The 13,681-nt window shown below is 44.8% G+C and overlaps 1 long non-coding RNA gene across 1 annotated transcript; it reads right to left on the bottom strand.

The window, feature by feature from the left end:
- Positions 1-261: 261 nt before the first annotated feature.
- Positions 262-3,439, bottom strand: LOC113963307. Its single transcript, XR_003532733.1, has 3 exons — positions 3,117-3,439; positions 2,351-2,445; positions 262-446 (listed from the first exon to the last, which is right to left on the bottom strand). It is a non-coding gene; the product is annotated as an uncharacterized LOC113963307 (long non-coding RNA).
- Positions 3,440-13,681: the final 10,242 nt, after the last annotated feature.

The following is a 13,681-nucleotide window of genomic DNA, read 5'->3' as shown; positions in this document are numbered from 1 at the left end:
GGGGGAAGAGGGGAAAAAATTAGTGGCTTTTCTTTCGGTATTGCCTGGAAACAGTAAAGAAGCAGTTACTTTGATTTTATGTGCAGTAAACCCTCACTAGATGGCTCCTTACAGCAAGTAAATATATTCCCCACAGAAAGAACACTCATGTGGCATAATCTGTGTGAGAGCCGAGGCAGCGTGATGCTAACGGGGCTTTATCGCTGGCTGAGCATTTTCCATGGAAAAGCAGTGTCTAACATGGGGTGTGTGGGTGAATTACGACTTACGAATGGCATCACTCCACGAGTCATGAACTGTGAGTCACATGGGCACGGGTGTCTCAGGCACGTCAGAAATGCCAGTTGCCCTTTTCTGTAGGTTTTTATGTTAATCCATTTCACATTCAACTTTCTAATTCAGAAAGCAGAACTGGGTTGCAGTTGAGGGTACCAGCAGAGGAGATCCTGGGGGGGAAGCAGCAAAGGTGATAGATGGTATTAAGGCAGAAACCCCAAATGTCATGTAATAACTCCTAAAACAAAGAAGCAATGCTGGCTTCTGAAATGCCCCCCCCATCACCATCACAAGAACATGTTATTTATAATATGTGTATTGGCAGGATGTTCTGGGCAGAAGAGCAAAAAGAAATGAGCTGTCATCTGCAGTTAACCTCTCATTCATACATCACTGTGTGCACTCAGTGGTTCAAGGTTATGCAAGTTGATTTTGCCCTCATTAATGAGCAGTGTTAATTGGTGTCTATCCTGCTTTGAGATAAACATATGTATATTATGTGTTAAAAGTACTGCAGGCTGTGAAGGAGCTGTATGATATACAAATGTGTATGGGCTCTGCATAGGGAGCTACAGGGAGAAGTTGTGTTGTGAAATGCTAGGACTGATTTAAATCCACCAGTGATTTAGATCTGGGCAGCCCATGTCCCTGTAAGCCAGCCTGGCGCTGGCTCAAGGGCCGGGTAACTTCTGCTGGCAGAGCTCTGACACCATCCCTTGGCTCCCTGCTCCAGCTCTTGTTGCACCCCCGAGCACTCTGCCTACAGCCCGCTTTTCAAGGTGAATTAGTAGTGATTTTAGTTTCCCTTAAACCCCCAGGCTGTAAGATCTGGCCATCACAGCTTGCAGATGATTTAACTGCCATGGGGTCGGGGCAAGCAGACGCAGTGGAAGATATTGTTCATCCCCATATAAACTGCCCCTGCTCAGGAGTCAGTGGTAAGGGAGCTAGGTTGGCTGCTGGTCTGTCTGTCAGCAGCCCCAAAGGCTTTATCCAACCTCTTTTCTCTCGCTTTTCCCTCTGCACATGTGCTGGCATGGTGCTAACTTGGAATGAGCTCAAGTACACAGACTCACGAGCCTCACCTCTCCTCATGAGGGACAGAAATCAGGGTTTGATATGGTGGCAGACTTGAACATCACGAAAAGACCTTTTATTCTTTCCTTGAGAACTGTTGAAAATGATCACAGATAAATACCCTGAACCAGGTCATAATCAACACACAACATTGATGCAAATATGTGGATTAGAGAATAATGACAATTACATTAAATAACCTCAAAAGAAGAAAGTCACATGTCTCATAAACAAGCACAAGCTATCCTAGACCAATGCAAGAATATAATAATGAAGTAATGTTTGGTCATCTAATTAATGGAGCTGTTATCTCCCCATACCAACGCAGGGCTTAGAGCTTTTAGGCTCTTAAACATTTTGTCTCAATGTTTAAAAGCAAGTAGCACCCAACAGACCTTTCCTTTTCTCAGTAGCATTCCCTTGAAATGTGGTTGTTTACTTCAGACCTTGAAGGCTGGATTAACAGCAGAGATTGTTTGCTTTAAATTATACACACAAATTTTATTGTTGTTGCTTCTGCCACTAACAAGCTATTTAGTAAGTGTCAAAGTGGCAAAGCTTACTGACTGCAAAAGTGAAAGGGTCAAATCTGTGCATCCAGAAATAATACAGAGATTTTCCTCTCTTTTCATGAAATGTACTTGCAGCAGGCAGTGTTAAAGTGCTTCCAACTTTCATAGCAACCAGGAGAAGCAGCTCATGAGTCAGCCCAAGGAGGAAATATGTCATTAGCCAGGGAGTTTTCAACATATGCAAAACTGTCGACATGTCTATGGCATCCAGGGAGGAATTTTTATAATATTGGTTGTAGTCAGCAGTTTCTTGCCACAGTCGTGGGTGTGGGCAAGTATCTCAGTGGCTGAGGCTGTGATTGCCCCCAACATCACTGAGTGTTTCACACCATGGCTCTCATGCTCCTTCTTTTCAAGACAGGAAGCAGACGAGACATATTTGGTTTTGATAGCTGCGGGAAAGACCCGAGTCCTCATGGTTGTACCTTGAGTTCCTCTTCATCCTTCATATCGTGTTCGCCGTGCCAAGGAAGGGGTAGGGCTCTTATCTCAGCTTTCTGCAGTTCCAGCCCTTCTGCAACTGAATGAAAACAAACAGAAAGAAAAAAATAATCAGCTCTGTAGGTTTTCTTGCCTGTGTCAATTATGCATCACACTCATTATAGGAAAGAGGAAGACGCAGATTTGGAAATCAGTTGTGAGTTTCTCCATATTTCTTACAATTATGCAAGTGTTACAGCTGCATACACAGGGGACTTTCTTTTTTCATGCAGCTTTACACCAAAATAAAGGCCTCAGTTGTTCTAGTTGGTGATTAGGCTCAATATTATGCCTCTGGGAATGGGAGGCACGGGCACTCAGAGGAACAGAAAACTTAATGAGTTCTTTATTTGAAGAAGAAAAAATTTTTCAAAATGTTTTCCAGAGCTCACAGGAGAGATTCAGAGGCTATTCCCTCTTCCGGAAGATGCAGCTCTTCCAGGTGAAAAAATTAACCCTTTTCTGCCCCCAGTAGCCCCTCACCGAAGGTTTCCTTGCCCTCCAAGCACAAGCTGAGCTGTGATGCACAGATTCTCTCACTGGTTAAAATGCTGAGCCCTTTACTAGATCTTTTTACTAATATGGCTCATATTGGCATGTCTCCCTGCAGAACTTGGGATTCACAGTGGTATCACTCAGAAACCAATCTTTCGTTGCACAACAAGCTCCAGAAAGACAAGGAGTAAAACCAGTGAATTCGCATACACTTACCTTGGAGGGGAGCTTGCAAGTGGTTCATGAACCAGGCTTAGGATGCCCCTGTTTCGGATAGGTTCCTGTGTCCAGGTCTGACCTGAGAACATCACACCTCAAAATGGAAACTGCTGCACTACGAGCTGAAAGGGCAGAGACCCTGTCCAGCAGGAGCAAAAGGGAAATGTTATCTGAAAATATCTTCGGTTATTTGTAATTTTTATGGCTTGTGGTCTTTTTTTCAAATTTGAATATTTTATGTAATGGAATAAATAAAACCGAAACCCAGTCTCAGGACTGCTTGCAGAGCAACTGGGCAGTGGGCAGAGCATCAGTGAGGCTGGGCAGTGAATCTCCACTCACCCTGAGGCAGAGCCTCCCGCAACTCCTGGATCTGTGACATCAACCTGGGGAGAACACCACAGAGGCCACAAACTCCGACACCAGATGGGCCAGCACTGGAGCTGTGGGCCAACCTCAGCTCCCAGCAGCCCAGCTGGCAGCATGCCCTGCATCCCTGGACTCTGCCATCCCTGCTGCTGGGATACAGCACTTCCAGCACTGAGGCATCTTGTTGGATAGGGCCACCCAGGGGCGCCTGTTGAAGATGACCCTACTGCCAGCTCTATCTACAGAAGGAGGTAAAGGTGTGATGCTAAAAGCTACCCACTGTCTTATTTTATCCCAGATCAGATGTCTCGAATTCAGTGAGCTGTGGTTGGTGCTTCCAAGTGCACTGAAGCCTGCACATAAAAGAGGACAGGCAAAATAATAGTGTTGCAAAATGCTGAGAATAGTAGAAGTGGTCACCCCATGTATCTGGGCTGCTAAGAAAGCTCTTTCGATTAAATGAAACACAGAGCACAAGAAAAATGCTCACATCATACATGATAGTGTCTCCTGGGCTGCCTTATGCTGAGATGAAAAAGAACAAATTACCCATGCAAAGCCTACATCATCCATAATCTGCAATGCATTTGGACAGAGGGGGCCATCCTTAACCCAAACCATATGTGTCTGGCTTTAAAATCAGCATCAGCAGGGCTCAGCCATCCTGCATGTCCTGGATTCAGTGCTTCTCTCCGGGATTCAGAATTTCTTTCCGTGTTCACTGCTGAATCACTCTCGCATCAGCAGCATCACCGTGGGCAGTGTTCCCTCTACAAGGCATGCAAGTGGCAAGAACCCCCAGCCCAGCTCTGCTCGAGCTGGCAGTGGCACAGGATCTCTTCTAGGATAGTGTGTCAGACTTCTGCAGGGCCTTGTGCAACTTTTTTTTTTTAATCCCAAATTAAAACTTAAGCTTCAAAGGCATAGGTCTAGGGGGGTCTCTTCATGCAGACACTGTATTTCCTGGAACAGATCCTTTAATTTTGTGGTGAGACGGAGTTGAAGACATTTGTATTCAAATCCTTATTTAGGCTCTAATGCTCTTTAGTATTGGATATAGGGATTTTAGACTGGAAATGGCACTCTTGACTTTACTATCACCCCAAACAGACAATCAAATTTTAAGCTGCTATTTCTTTTCCAGCCTTCTTATGCTGTTCCCAACACTCTCCCAGAAACTGTAATTATTCTGCCACATCTACTCTACTAATAAAATTTATTCTGCTCTGTGTTTTTCCCCCTATTTTCTTCTTACGTCTTACACCATCAAATAAAATCAGGGTTTTCATTTGTAAAGTGGTTATCAGCAGCTCAGCTTTTACTTACAGTTCTTTGAACAGGCTGCCGGGATTCTAGATGGGTAGAAATGTGGTGTAATAACATATTCTGTGGTGCAACCTCCAAGCATCACTTTGTATGGAATGTCCCACAATGCCCTGGCCTTCTGGGAGGGTTTTAGTCCTCCAGTAGTGGTTTTAATAATTTTGCTGGATGTTAAAAATAGATATGATCTAGTTGATGTTCTTGTCACTCATGCCAGCTCACCTCACTGTTTGCAATCCTCTCTGAACACAACAGGACTTCGTAATCTCCGGGGGCCCTTGTAGAACAGCCCTCACTTAGGGATCTCTCAGAGCTTTACAAGCTCATGTTTTGCTGTTGTGTGCCAGCTAAAAACCACAGAGATGTACATCACTGGGATAGTGCAGAGGCTAGGGCAGAAGGGACCTGCAGGTTCCAGTCCAGGTGCATGACCACATCCCTCTAAAACCACATCCACTGAAACTTCCTTCGAAGGATTGATTGCATTTAAATTCTCAACTACACACAAAAAATATGATGAATATACACAAAAGATTTGTTTGAATCTCAGTTCATTCCCAGATTTGCTCATCGTTTTGCTGGTGGCTTTAGCAGCAGCAACTTTTGTAGCTATCCAGCAAAGGATTCGTTCTCGAGTGTACCTTCTGTGCAGGTGTGTCTGTGGTGTCCATAGGGTGCCATGCACCCCCTCTGCTCCCAAGTGTGCAGGTTTTTTTCCTCAAATGTTCACACCTGAGCTGGGATGCACAGGCAGAACCTTCCACTCACAAACACTTAACTCCCAGGCCTGGGCCCCAGGAGAGTTTTGTTTCATAGGCTGATATTGCTCCTGCTCTTGAAAAAAACCCCAACATCCCACATTAAGGACGAGCTGGAAATTTGCTGTATGTTCCCTTCACAGAAAACAGGGACTCCAAAAAATTGGGGGGGGGGGGGGGGGGGCAGAAATCAAAGGTCATTCCCAAAAGGCAACAAGACAACATTCATTTATATAGTCTCATATTGCCTCACCTAAAGGTAATAACAAACACCAAATAAATAGAATGGACACACCCCTTCATTGCTTTTAGATCTAGGGAATACTGCAAAGAAGTAGTTAGGAACATTATTTCATATTCTCAGCATGTGGATGCACATTGCTTTGGGAGCAGCTTTCCATGAGCACTCCAGCTAACAAGCTTGCTGCAGAACAATCTTTGAGCAGCAAATTTTTAAAAGAAGCCCTAGAAAATATTCCCCAGAAGACAATTTGGAATAACTAATCATAAAAAGCTTTACACTGGACACCTAATTTAGGAGCTCTGATCATCCTTTCATCAGCTAGAAATATAACACTTCATCTGCTTGTCCAGTCAGAGCAGATGTGTGTGACTCACAGCCACCCGCTTGGGAAGTTATCGCTCCCTGAAAGTCAGAGTTGGATCGCAGAAAAATCATAAGTGAGAAAGAGTGTGTGTGTGTCAGGGGGTTCCCCCGAGTACATTATTTACTGTGAATTACTTAGACAGCCCTAGATTTTATTTGATAATTTTTCCCTTGATGTGCCCCATATAAAGGAAATTTTAGCATTAACCAAAGCTAATCCATGGCGCGGTTAGGAAGGGGATTATTTTGCCAATGATTAGTTTCTTTAAACATGGAATTGTGATCAAAGCAATATGGTTCTGATTTTTTCTGTATTTTTTAGCTTTGTAGTATGGTTCTTCTTAATAGTAAGTTACTGCTATAAGCATGCTGTGAATTTCCAATATAGCAAAGCTTTAATAATTTGCAGCCATAATTGTTCCTGCTTCAGTCTCCAATTCAATTTGGTGTGGAATTCCCATCTCCCAACACAAAGCTTAACTCAACGGTATCTGTGTGAGACAGACTATGAAACTAGTCTGGTATAATGGACTTCATTAAAGGATAGGCAAATTATTTTCATCTGTCATCTATTTTAAATGGAAAAGAGGGTTTTTGAATAAATATTTTTCCTTCAAAAGTTATTAATTTCTGTGGGAAAAGAGGGATGGTTGTTGTTGCTCATTTTTTCCTTTGTTTTCATAAAGCGTTTGAAAATTATTTTCTGGTAGAGTTATTTCTTTGGTTGAAAAAACAAATATTTAAGTCAGGAATGGAAACAACATCTTTTTATTTTCCTGAAGAGTCAAACTGTGCAAGGAGCTTTCACTTTTTTGCCTGCCCATCCTCTTCTGATGATAAAATCCAAGCTTGTGGGCTGACATGATGAGCACCACCCACCTCCAGACCTTGGTGGCCACTCCTCTGCCTACGTGCAGATTTGGTTGCCTCAAACCATTTTTTAGTCGAGCCTGAAAGTAGCGAGCTATGCAATGTTAGCACAGATATCTGTTTTTAAGAGGCAGCCTGCACTGGCACAAGACCATTAACCCTAACATGAACATGCACAGTCTAATAACAGGTTGGTGAAGAGTCTTATTCAGGCCCTGCACATGGCAGTAAATTACTCCCTTGATGAATAAAAACCATTACTTAGTATTTAGCATCATAGCAAGAAGCCTCTTCGGCCTGTTCCTAACAGAGATGTTACAGTTAATTTAGTGTAAAATTATCACCTGCTGTACAATAAAACAACAAACTGCAGTCAAATAATCTCTTAATAAATGAAAATGTGTAATAAACTGTGTCAGCACCGCAGAGACTTGGCAAGGCTGAATACCCTAAAGGTACCAATCCAAACAAATTCACCATACAATATATGGCCTGTGTCATTTCTGGTTCTTATCAGAAATGATTCATCTGGGAATCTTTGGCTCTGAGTTTTACCTCTAAAGGCCAGGCAGTTATTACAATGATATAATTTCTGCCACATTAATTAAATATAATACCTGAAAGCCCCTTTATAGGGATCTATAAATTCGTTGTAAACACATGCTGTGGATGAGCATATGTAATCTACCAAATGTAATAAACGTTCAGTCAACTTCCTCTCCTTGCAGAGCAGAGAGAGGTCAAATGATCCCCGTGCCAAAAAAAACAGACACCCAAAGGTACGCCTAATATTTCTTCTGTCACTCATTATGATAAATATATATATACACATATATAAATATATATAGACAGACAGAGACCCACGCGTCTGACAAAGAGGAGAAGGCAGAGGGAGCATGAGTCCAGGGAGCATGAGTCTGTGGCAGCAGCCAGGAGGACATGTGGCTGCTCTTGCTGGCCGTAGGCTGTCAGCTCCAATGTTGGTGTACATGGATAATAAAGCCCCCCCCAAGTCACTGCAGTTCAGCACAGTCCTTCTGCTGGCCTCTTCCAACTGAGGGAGAGCCACGGATATGTTATGTGTTGCTGAAAATCTATCTTTGCTGGGGATTCAAATGCTCCTTTTACCCAGTATGAAACAAAAAAAAAAACAAAACAAACAAAACCAAACAAACAAGGAAAAACCCCACACGTACACAAAAAAAAAAAAAGAGGGGAAACCAAAAAGGAAAGGAAAGCCAAGGGAACAAAAGCTGGGTGACACTTTTTGCAGTCAGCCAGGCCCAGACTTTGAGCAGCTTGTCTGAGATCCAGGCTGAGCAGCATCAACAGACTTTCTGATGCATCACATGAGAAAGTTAAGGAAGAGCTGCCCCATTCCCTTGCTGCACTGGGAAGAGGAAAGCAGAGTGCTCAGCAGGCGCTGCTTGCCCAGAAGTCCAAGTCCATCTATTTGGACACCACAAAGAGACCACAAAAAGACTTTGCTTTTCTGTGTCCCCACCCCACCCTGCCTGCTTCAGCGAGCGCCAGGAGCCTGGTGCCCCTCAGCCAGGCGGGTTTTTTGCTGGTGTGCAGAGCAGGTTGTCTCTCCTGGAGCTGGCACTGGGCATGTCTCCAGAGCCGCTGACCCCCAGCCTCCGTTCCTGGAGGGAGCCAGAGGGTGGGCTGCAGCACAGGCCATTCACACTTTCACGCTGTACTTATTCTTGTTTTGTTTCACGCAGCTCACAAGGCGAGAGCAGGGACAGCTGGTGACAGCTGAAAACGATGTAGGGTCGGGGCAGGACATGGCAGGATGCAGCTACCTAGAAGAAATTTTAAATAAGCATCACCATCAGGAGCCCTTGTTTTCCCAGAAATATTAGTCAAATCATGAAAAACTGATGAATTACTTTTGTTTGTGTGCAGTGCCTCCTACATAGATATTTCTGATCCCATTCCCACTAACACAGCAAACCCCACATCTTATTATAGAGTCCAACTAGAATAATGGCTTCACTTGAGACAAATGGGGAGCTGCTTGGCACCCCATGCCCATCCTCTCAAGGGCTGCCCACAGTGCAGGCCAGCACTGGATAATCCTTTATGTTAAGCATCCATCTGCTAGCCCCTTTATAATGCAACCCTCACTGGTACAAACATCCCCTGTCCATCAATATTTCCAACCTCAGTCTGGTACCATGGGCAGCAGGAATGACCTTTCCAGTCTACTGGCTCCCACCTATCTTCCAAACTGTTGCTGGTGTCCTCACACAGGTAATTGTGCCCCAAAACTGCTTTGGTCCCCACCTCTCCAAGGTGACTTCTGCAGAAGAGCAATGGAACAATTTCTCTCAGGCTTTCAGGATAGGGAAAGAGACTGTGCTGATGCATGAATTTGGCTTGGCATCTGCAGTCAAAACAACGCTATTCCAGCCCCTACCTCCAGAAGATAGCCGGCATGTCTTTTTCCATCCTGTCTAGCAGGTTGACACGACACCACTGGAGACCCATAAGAGGTTTGGGTGCTGCTACTGGGCTGGGTGTAACCTCTGTGATGGTGTGGGCAGGAATAAGGTTTAAGAGCCTATGGAATAACCACACCAGCTGCCCTATAACTCTTGTGGGGCACGTACCATACTGAGCAGCACTGGAGGTAGAACAAGTCTCTCGTGACACTGGTACAGCCCTCCCATTGTTAATCTGAAGGGGCCCTCCAGCCAGCAGCTGTTTTCCAAAGACAGGACCACCCAACCCATGGCAGATGTTGGGCTTCTGAGCCACGATGGCCTCCACGAGTGGGGCTGGAGGCATCAGTTTATTCATTTCACACCGCCACAATGGCAAAGCACACATCCAACACACATCCCTCTTGAAAGGCTGAAACCAATCATTTAAAAACAGGAAATTAGAATGACAGCTAGAGGAGACGTCTCCTCCACCCAGCTCCCTCCTTGGGAAGCTCCATTCCTGTATAAACATCCTCTATTGTTAACTTCTCTGGATAGCGTTTTCCTCAAGCTACAAGAGCAGAGCCTTTTCTTCAAGCTGAGTTAAGATGAGCAAAAGATAAATACAGCATTTTTCCTCAATTACATCAAACAGTAATGGATTATCAGAACATGCCAGCACTTTCTGATGGCAGGAAGGGGCAGTGCAGTGGTGGAACTGGTGGCCTCTGACACCTGCCTTGCCAGGGGGCTCAGCTGTGCCAGAGGTGGACAGCCCAGGCACGCTTCTGCTGTGGGGGGCAGCTGATATCTAAATTAGCCTCAGGGGCAAAATGAAATGTAAAGTGCTCTGTGCTTCTGTGATGCTAGTATTTTCCTCACTTAAAGAATCTTTTCCTCACAAAAGAATGCTTGAAAGTAAATGGTGAAAGTATCACTATTTTGAGCAGTTTAACATCTGCACCTCCCCTTGCAGCCTCCGTCCTGTCACACTGCCCGCATGGGCTTGCAAAGGTAAGAACAAAAATAAAAATTATCAGTGCAGTGAAAATATTTTTTTTCCATTACAAGGCCAGGGAAAATCTATATATCCATTTTTATTGATACAGTGCTTGAGAAAGTTCGTGCCTGACCAGCAGTTTGAGGTGGGCAGGCTGCCAGGCACCAGCTCTCAGAGCCAGAGCACAGAATAGGGCCAAGTCAGCTCCACCAGGTTCCTCTCAGAGTGACACTGTCTGAAGGAGTGGAGAAAGGGAACTGGATAGTAAAAGGCTGAACATAATCCTTCAGCCTTTAGTTATAAAACAGATGGGGAAGCACTCTCCCACCACCAAGATGGGACCAAGAAGAGAACTTGGAAGTTGCGTGGTTTTGCCTTTACACATTCTTTTCATTCTGGAGGTGGAGGGGAAGGGTGAAGCAAGCGTGTTTTTATTACAATGATTTGTGACCAGAAAACTAGAGACATCTTTGGAGACCCTTGAGGGGACCCTGACACCCATGGGTGGCTGTGCTCTTTGCCTGGTCGCGCACATTTGCATAGGGGAGACATCTACAGCTGCTTCTCCTCAGGCAGAGGAAACCCGGCAAGTCTTTTGTCTGTGTCTGACACAAAGGAGAAGTTGCCAATAACAGGATGCTATAGAAAACCTTGTCGCTTCCAAGAGGGGCCCAGCCTGGCTCAGTTTGATCCCTGAAGCCAAGGGCAGCTGATAGGACACTGGGACCTGGCCACCGAGTCCCTGCACTGATCAAAAGGATGTCACAGCAGTGCGACCATTGATCTGGCTCGCTTTGTGGTCCACAACTGATGCCTGAGAGGAAGCGCTGCCTGCAAACCCATCCACCACAGGACAGGAAACAAAACCCTCAAAAGTGAAGCAAACGTGTAGAGCCGAGGGCAAGGCAGCCTGGGGAGCGGAGGTCGGGAACCCCCCTGCTGGTCAGTCTGATCGCAGGTTCGGTCCTGAAGGGCAGCAGGACTGTATCTACATCCTCACATCCTCCCACCCTTCTGCATCTGCCCGCTGGCTGCTAAAACAGTTAAACCACCCCAACCTGCTATGGTTTCAGTTTATCCCACATCACGTAGAGCTCTCTCAGTGCTTGCTGTCTCTCATGATGTTTGCTTCCCTCAAAATGTCACCCTACAAAAAATGCCTAATTTGGCTGGAGGAGGGAGTTTGGTATTTTTTTCTGAGGCTTTGGTTTGTGGGGTTTTTTTACCGAGCAAACTCACTTTGGCCTCCTATAACTGAAAGGAGAGAAGGGAGGGGAACATGGTGATCCACAGCCTCGAACTGCAGTTAAAGGCAGAAATGGAGGGACTGTAGTTTCCTTATTCCATCCCAGAAGGGCCCCACTGTCTGTAAGGCCAGTGACTGTCTGATTTGACTGTATGATCTTACTCTGTCAATTAAAGGGACAGACCACTCTCTGCACTTGTTCTTGCTGCTGTCACCAGGGTCCCAATGAGTCTCCCCTTCCAAACAAAGTCTCCAGCCTCAGCATGTTCCTTTCTTTGTATTATGAAAATGGCTATTTATATGATTATTATTTCTACTGGCACTTCAGCTTGGTGTGAAATTAAATACTTGGTTTGGTGCCGAACCATGGAATTCAGGTTTTTAATTAAAATTAATAAAAATTGAGTAAAAAGAGAAGTTTGAAACAAAGTGTTGTTTGAAATTTTTAGAAAAACAGAAAACTGTTCAGTTTTATTTTTCCTTACCTTTCAGCCATTTCAATGTCATTGAATTTTTGTGTCTTTTTGTTGAAGAAACCCAGCCACTCCAGTTATGAGCTGTAAAGCTAAGAAAAATAAACAAGAAAAGTTTCACTTTTTCATTGCCTTTATCTCTTGCCAAATCAGATGTGCAGTTATATTACAGCAGAGATGCCCATCTAAGGAGGATTTTCTCATAAGGATTCACTCTACTCATCTGGGATCACCTTGTTTTCTGTTTTGCCCAGTCCTGGATTTTCACTTACCCCATCAAAGGCAAAGCCATATTTGCACAGTGGTGTACATTTTGCATCAAGGGCAAGGAACATGGACAGCAAACCAGCACCCCTTTGCTGTAGGCCAGCTGCAAAGGCAGGAGGATCCCCCTCTGCTGTCTTCCTGGGGACACACAGTGCCCGGGAGTGATTCCCCCTTGGCTGTGGAGTCCTGCCCAGGGCACTGGTGTATGTAGGACCATGTTGTACTCACATCCCTGACCTCACAGTTCATAGTGTGCCTTCCCCATGAAGAACAAAGAAGGAAGGGTGATGCTTTGATTTTTGGAGTCACTCCTGATTTACACCACCACTGCAGTTGATTTAGACATTCCTATAGGAATGGCAGTTCACTTCTGGTTGCATTTGGTCCAGCATGATTACTTGGATGGTGACAAGGAGCGGGATTTGGACCTGTATTATGGTGTCGTTATTTTGATAATGATTTCTGCTTAACAGACATTTCCCCCCCTCTCTGCTGAGTGCAAACCTCACACAGAACCAAAAGCTACCCAGAAGTGCATTAAAATGCAAAATTATTTATACTTCAGAGAAGGGCCCTTTCCATAAGCACCTTTGATAGACTACATGGATAGTTCTCGTTCTGTTTTACTAAATGCCCTATTACGGTGAGGGAATGGAGACAGGGGTGTGTTTTAACTGATGTGGAAGCTGTTGAACGTTTTCACCAGGTCTGTCAGAAATTCACATGCAGAAACTGAAGTTGTAAAAAACCACACACATCAAAAAATTCCTACAATCCAGTTTCCAGGATACCAGTGCTGTTTTGCATGTGCCGAGCCATCAGCTATGAGCAGAGCCTGTACTGCCCAGGCAGTAACAAGTTTTTCTTGAATCAGACCCAAGTTTCCTCTGCCTATAACCTGTAGGCAGCACACCAGTACTGCTGTACAAACTGGGAAGAACAGGGACTGAGACCTCTAGACATGATTACACTCATGTAACCAGAATTATAGAGGGTAGATATTGCAGAAAGAAACCAACAGACAGGAGAGATCTACCTGCCCAACAGCAGAGATGGCCCCACCACAGCCACATCCCCATGGTTTGGGCTCTTCTGCTGTTTGCATTTCTTTCCCAGCTGTGTGGTATGATAAGAAGCTACATGCAGGGGCTCAGCACTGCACACCACCATAGTTCAGCACTGGGGGCTCCAAAGGGCAGGTGAAAAAGTTTATTGCT

The sequence above is a fragment of the Neopelma chrysocephalum genome, unplaced genomic scaffold, assembly GCF_003984885.1.
Source record: "Neopelma chrysocephalum unplaced genomic scaffold, ASM398488v2 Primary Assembly neopelma1_24, whole genome shotgun sequence".
Classification (NCBI taxonomy): domain Eukaryota; kingdom Metazoa; phylum Chordata; class Aves; order Passeriformes; family Pipridae; genus Neopelma; species Neopelma chrysocephalum.
This window is presented reverse-complemented; position numbering and strand designations above follow the sequence as displayed.